Source organism: Palaemon carinicauda, chromosome 1, assembly GCF_036898095.1.
Source record: "Palaemon carinicauda isolate YSFRI2023 chromosome 1, ASM3689809v2, whole genome shotgun sequence".
Lineage (NCBI taxonomy): Eukaryota > Metazoa > Arthropoda > Malacostraca > Decapoda > Palaemonidae > Palaemon > Palaemon carinicauda.
In genome coordinates, this window is record NC_090725.1 from 69,891,398 (window position 1) to 69,898,897 (window position 7,500).

Genomic DNA, 7,500 nt, shown 5'->3' on the forward strand with positions numbered 1-7,500 from the left:
GATCGCTGATTGGTTGGACAAGATCATTCTAACCAAACAGCGATCAGGAAACTTTTCCGAGCTAAAGGGGCACCTCGCTAAAAGAAATGGACTATAGGTGCATCCTGGGTTTTGAATGAGCTTCCGGCCCCAACGCCCAATGAATATATTGTTGGTGAAGTATCCTGGCCCGAGTTTCGCTAAGGAAATGATTAGATGGTATGATGAAGTTTAAAGTATCAGGGCCTACTTTACCGATCCTTTCTTTTCTTTTTCATCGGTCAAGTTAAAGGAGACAAATGGTGGGGCATGAAGAAAAACAATCCTAAACCGTATGAAAATGAAAAAGGCAATCCGAAAGTTTAGTTCGTTTAAACTTTTGTTAATTATATCTGTGGCCTGATTGGTAGCGTCTCTGCCTGGTGTTTGCCAATCTGGGGTTCGAGTCCCGCTCAGACTCGTTAGTGTCATTAGTGTCTGCAACCTTACCATCCTTGTGAGCTAAGGTTGGGGGGGTTTGGGGGAGCCTATAGGTCTATCTGCTGAGTCACCAGTAGCCACTGCCTGGCCCTCCCTGGTCCTAGCTTGGGTGGAGAGGAGGCTTGGGCGCTGATCATATAATATATGGCCAGTCTCTAGGGCATTTTCCTGCTTGCTAGGGCCACTCATGAGCGACCTTTAAACCTTTCCCGCGCATGAGCCACCATTAGATCGAGTTGTCCTTGTGAAAACTAAAGGTTGAAAGGTTGTCTGGAATATAGCTATTTGCAATTTCCAGACGCAAAATTTCCCCCAGCTCTTAAATAATGCTCAAAGAGCGAATGGTCGAAAAGGTTGGCTTCTCATTTTTTTTGGTACATGGAAACACGAGTTCAATTTGCAATATACACGATTTTTAAGGTTACAGGAAAGTTATGTTACATGCAAACACTCGCAGGCTTTGTATAACATATGCAAAGGTATTTTCAATTCACCTAGAGCTCAGTTTTCGTTACAGGTAAAGTTTCAGAAAAAAAACATTGTTTTCAATAACACAGACACACACATGCATATATATATATATATATATATACATATATATGTATGTATATATATATACACAGTATATATATATATATATATATATGTATACAGTATATTATATATATATATACATATATATATATATATATATATATGTATATATATATGTATGTATGTGTGTGTGTTAGTGAACGCAACCCGCCAAATATGACACACACTCCCACTTACACACCCCTCTATCACTAGGATTTGACTACTCCCTCTCACTTCTACCCGATGGACGGGGAGAGTTTAGCGTGATCGGAATATATATATATATATATATATGTGTGTGTGTGTGTGTGTGTGTGTTTTCTTCCCCATAAGAGGTGAATGGCTTCAGAGGTTACCCAAAACACGTGCTACCTATAAGTCCATTTCTTTTAGCGATGCAGATTTGCACCGACTCGCGGCGGTGCCCTTTCAGCTCGGAAAAGTTTCCGGATCGCTGATTGGTTGGACAAGATAATTCTAACCAATCAGCGATCCGGAAACTTTTCCGAGCTAAAAGGGCACCGCTGCGAGTCGGTGCAAATATGCATCGCTAAAAGAAATGGACTATAGGACTTTGTAAACTTGCTACTTTCAATTATTGCCTTCTGGAATTGGGCCCAAGTTATCAAACGTGTATGGGCTTTCCATTCCATTCAGCGTACTAATTAATTATGTAAAGGATGCATGTCATATTTAGATCTGTAGTTCATTACTTGGTGAAAGTATCCCATTATGTCTCCGTGCCATCCGCCAGTTTCTAAGCAGAAATTTAGATAATTAGTTTGCAAAATAACAGATAGCAACGGAATTTCGCTCAGTTACGTGCTTTAGCAGGCTTATCACATAGTTGCTTCACTGCTGATAGTTGATTTACTATATGTATATACTGTATATATATATATATATATATATATAAATATATATATATATATAATGGGCCCCCTAGAGATTGTAAAACAAGCAGGGAAAGAAAGGGAAGACGATGGATTGACGAACTAAGAAATTTTGCGGGTATAAGCCGACATGGAAAGACCAATAACAGAAGCGAGTGGAAAGACATGTCTGAGGCCTTTGTTGTAACTCGAATGCTGACGATTACACACACACACACACACACACACACACATATATATATATATATATATATATCATAGATATATTGGTAAGTTTATATTTACATGCAAGGAAAAACTGCTAGTTGGATTAAGTTAAGATTCATTGAATTCAAGGAAAAATTGTTTCCATTCTCTGGGGGGTACATCACTGAACACAACTTTCCTATTGTCTGTGTGTACATATTTGTATGTATGTACACACAGTAGAATGATTTAAAACACACAATATTCAGTGGCAAAGCAGAAATATACTACGCATACTGTACATATATCAAAGGCCCTAGAAGGTCGCACTTGATGGTCCAGAAGGCCATATGCGGCCTTAAGGCCGCAGGTTCCCCATCCCTGGTCTAGCCTACTCTTTATTTATTCTCCTCTGTCCTCATACACCTAACAACACTGAGATTACCAAACAATTCTTCTTTACCTAAGGGGTTACTGCACTGTAATTGTTCAGTGGCCACTTTCCTCTTGTTGAGGGTAGAAGAGACTCTTTAGCTATGGTCAGCAGCTCTTCTAGGAGAAGAACACTCTAAAATCAAACCATTGTTCTAGTCTAGTCTTGGGTAGTGCCATGGCCTCTGTACCGTGGTCTTCCACTGTCTTGGGTTAGAGTTCTTTTGCTTGAGGTTACACTCGGGCACGCTGTTCTGTCTTGTTTCTTTTCCTCTTGTTTTGTTGAAGTTTTTGTAGTTTATGTGGGAGATATTTGTTCTAATGTTGTTACTCTTCTTAAAAATTTTTCCTTGTTTCCTTTCCTCAATGGGCTATTTTTCCTGCTGGAGCCCCTGGGCTTATAGCATCCTGCTTTTCCAACTAGGGTTGTAGCTTAGCAAGTAATAATAAATATTATATATATATATATATATATATATATTTATATATATACATATATATACATTACATATATTATATATATATGTATAGGCCTATATATATACATATATATATATATATATATATATATACATATATATATATATATATATATAGTTGTGTTTAGTGGATCATGTGAGGAATTCCAAAAGATGATATCCAGATTTGAATAGAGAAAGCAGAAATGTAGGACTGAAAATGAATATGAGTAAAACTAAGATAATGTTCAATGAAAATGCAGAGACTACAAATAAAAGTTATGGACGAGCCTCTGGAGATTGTTAATGAATATGCATACTTAAAACAGACAGTTTATGTTTCCCCAGGACACGAGAATGAATTTAAAAGAAGGATAAGCATGGGATGGAGAGCAAACTGAGATTATGAAATGTAGAATGCTCCTTTCTCTAAAAAGAAAAGTATTTAATGTGATGATCCTACCAATATTATCTCATGCATCAGAAAATTGGAGCCTTACTAAAGCCTTATAACATAAGCTAGTTACAACTCAAGAACTATGGAAAGACTTATGATGGGAATAACACGAAGAGACAGGAAAAGAGCAACATGGATACAAAAGCAAACTAAATTAAAGAATATTCTAACAACTTGTAAGAAAAAGAAATGGTACAGGACATGTAATGAGAATGACAGACAATAGATGGACATTAAGAATAACAGAATGGGTCCCTAGAGATTGTGAAAGAAGCAGAGGAAGGAAGAGAAGACAATGGATCGACGAACTATGGAAGTTTGGAGGTGTGGACTGGGACAAAGGGACTATAAACAGACACAAGTAGAAGGACATGTCTGAGGCCTTTGTTCTGCAGTGGATTAGGATCGGCTGCTGCTGTTGCTCTGATAATGATGATGTACTGTATATATATATATATATATATGCATGTATATATATACATATATACATACATATATATATATATATATATGTGTGTGTGTCTATATACATATGCATGTATATATATATATATATATATACACACATATATAAGCTGTATATATATATACAGTATATATATATATATATATATACATATATATGTGTATATATATAATATATATATATATATATATATATATTAAAAATATGCACGTTTATGTGTTATAAAGCATGAGGAGTACAACGCACACCTGTGCTTACTTTCCATATGCTTTATGCTTACATATATTCATGCATTCAGACACAGAAACATACTAGATTCTCTTGCGCTGCTTACAAGCTCGCATGCTTGCTTCATTAGATGGTCTAGGACGTGTACAGTAATACCTGCCACGGATGCACAAGTTGGGACCGAACATGCGCTCTGCATGCTTAATGAGCAGTTCAAGTAACCACTTAAGGAAACAATGAGAAAATATGCGCACTTTACTTCAAAACTTTTATTTTTTTTTAGACAGGAGACGAGAACTCCTCTAGTTCAAGTAGTTTGCAAAGCCATAGCATTGAATGTTTGCATAGTTCAGTGTATGTGTTGTATCCTTGTGTCAGCAATATTCAATACCATAAGGTTAAATTTCGAGCACATATTGCTATATATATATTTTTTAAATTGCTCTAACAGGCTTAATTTTTGTCCTAGAGAGGTCAGGTTGGTCTCATTCTTTTGGAAAATGCCTGAAGTTTCTCATAAAATTATCAAAAATATGTAAAAACATGTAAGAGCACATTTTGCTATATATATATATATATTTTTTAAATTGCTCTAACAGGCTTAATTTTTGTCCTAGAGAGGTCAGGTTGGTCTCATTCATTTGGAAAAGGCCTGAAGTTTCTCATAAAATTATCAAAAATATATAAAAACATGTAATTAACAGTGTTTTGCAAGAATGTACCGGTACGTCCTTTGGGGTGAAAGGGTTAATTCATATGACAATTTAATCTGAATCACTGAAATAATTGTGAAATAGTGAAGAAAGATTTGTTATTTGCACCAGTTTATGATAATCATATTTAGACAGAGGCTAAGGGGAATCAAATAGGTAATTTTGAACTGATGCATCAGTTGGGGAACATAAAAGATATTGGTGGGAAGTATAGGTTGACGGCAGACAAGAAATGAGATAGGCGTATTTTGGCGTTATAATTTACAACTTGGAACTATTTGATTCTTAACTGGAAAGATAAGCAAAATAAGATTTTTACAATTTGGAACTTTTTGATTCTTAACTGGAAAGATAAGCAAAATAAGATTTTTACAACTGGGAACTTTTTGATTCTTCACTGGAAAGATAAGCAAAACAAGATTTTTACAACTTGGAACTTTTTGATTCTTAACTGGAAAGATAAGCAAAACAAGATTTTTACAACTTGGAACTTTTTGATTCTTAACTGGAAAGATAAGCAAAATAAGATTTTTACAGCTTGGAACTTTTTGATTCTTAACTGGAAAGATAAGCAAAACAAGATTTTTACAACTTGGAACTTTTTGATTCTTAACTGGAAAGATAAGCAAAATAAGACTTTTACAACTTGGAACTTTTTGATTCTTAACTGGAAAGATAAGCAAAACAAGATTTTTACAACTTGGAACTTTTTGATTCTTAACTGGAAAGATAAGCAAAACAAGATTTATATAACTTGGAACTTTTTGATTCTTAACTGGAAAGATAAGCAAAATAAGATTTTTACAACTTTGAACTTTTTGATTCTTAACTGGAAAGATAAGCAAAACAAGATTTTTACAACTTGGAACTTTTTGATTCTGAACTGGAAAGATAAGCAAAACAAGATTTTTACAACTTGGAACTTTTTGATTCTGAACTGGAAAGATAAGCAAAACAAGATTTTTACAACTTGGAACTTTTTGATTCTGAACTGGAAAGATAAGCAAAACAAGATTTTTACAACTTGGAACTTTTTGATTCTGAACTGGAAAGATAAGCAAAACAAGATTTTTACAACTTGGAACTTTTTGATTCTGAACTGGAAAGATAAGCAAAACAAGATTTTTACAACTTGGAACTTTTTGATTCTGAACTGGAAAGATAAGCAAAACAAGATTTTTACAACTTGGAACTTTTTGATTCTTAACTGGAAAGATAAGCAAAATAAGACTTTTAGCTCACATAATGAGAACGAAGGCGTTCTCCCAATTCGTTGTTTCCTTCTACTGCTGGGAACTCTCCTACCGCAAATGCTCTTACTGGTTCTAATTTGTACTCATTTAAGGTGGATAATTGTTTGTGAGAGACGGTTTATTATAAATAAATAGTATATTCGTAAGTATTCTGTAAATATTGCGTTAATGGTTTCATACTCATTATTGCTGTAACAGAAAAATTCGAAATAAGATAAGAAAGCCATTCGTAATTCATGTCGTCTCCTGGAGCTTCCAGTTAATCTTTTTTACGGTTTTTTATAAATAAATAGTATATTCGTAAGTATTCTGTAAATATTGCGTTAATGGTTTCATACTCATTATTGCTGTAACAGAAAAATTCGAAATAAGATAAGCAAGCCATTCGTAATTCATGTCGTCTCCTGGAGCTTCCAGTTAATTTTTCTTTTCTGTCCAGGTTCTAATTTGTACTAATTTAAGGTGGATAATTGTTTGTGAGAGACGGTTTATTATAAATAAATAGTATATTCGTAAGTATTCTAAATATTGCGTTAATGGTTTCATACTCATTATTTCTGTAACAGCAAAATTCAAAATAAGATAAGCAAGCCATTCGTAATTTATGTCTAATATATTCGTAAGTATTCTGTAAATATTGCGTTAATGATTTCATACTCATTATTGCTGTAACAGAAAATTTCGAAATAAGATAAGCAAGCCATTCGTAATTCATGTCGTCTCCTGGAGCTTCCAGTTAATTTTTTCTTTCTCTCCATCTCGTCAGGTGGAAACTTACCTTCAGACACAAGATCTGCGCAAAAGTGTCCATCTCGTCAGGGGGAACTTACCTTCAGACACAAGATCTGCGCCAAAGTGAAGAGTAAGAAATAACAATGAAGAAAGCTCTGCATTTCTGTGCGGCACTCGCCTTTGTACGAACTTCTTCTGCCCTGATATGTTTCCAGTGCAACAACTGCAAAGTTGAGGATCATACCTGGTCCAGCTGCCTAGCCGGTTTTGATGTCTGCATGGTGAGTTTGCTCTCAACATTTTGCCTCATTATTTCTAGTCGGTAGTTTTCACCTCACTCGTGATTCTGTCATGCACTTCTACACTGATTATATTTTGCATTGAAATCAACCAGTATCACAATCTAATCTAGTTTTACTGTTTTAAAGCTGTTGTAAATTCTTTGCCTCATTATTTCTAGTCAGTAGTTTTCACCTCACTCGTGATTCTGTCGTGCACTTATACACTGATTATATCTTGCATTGAAATCAACCAGTATCTCAATCTAGTCTAGTTTTATTGTTTTAAAGCTGTTGTAAATTCTTTGCCTCATTATTTCTAGTCAGTAGTTTTCACCTCAGTCGTGATTCTGTCGTGCACTTATACAC

The 7,500-nt window shown here is 34.8% G+C and overlaps 1 long non-coding RNA gene across 1 annotated transcript in view; it reads left to right on the top strand.

Annotated features, from left to right (window-relative positions):
• The window catches only part of LOC137642401 (uncharacterized), a 20,291-nt gene that overhangs the window by 6,895 nt on the left and 5,896 nt on the right, over positions 1–7,500 (top strand). The window contains exon 2 of the long non-coding RNA XR_011044770.1: positions 6,888–7,134. This is a non-coding gene — a long non-coding RNA (uncharacterized lncRNA). The remainder of the gene's footprint in view (positions 1–6,887; positions 7,135–7,500) is intronic.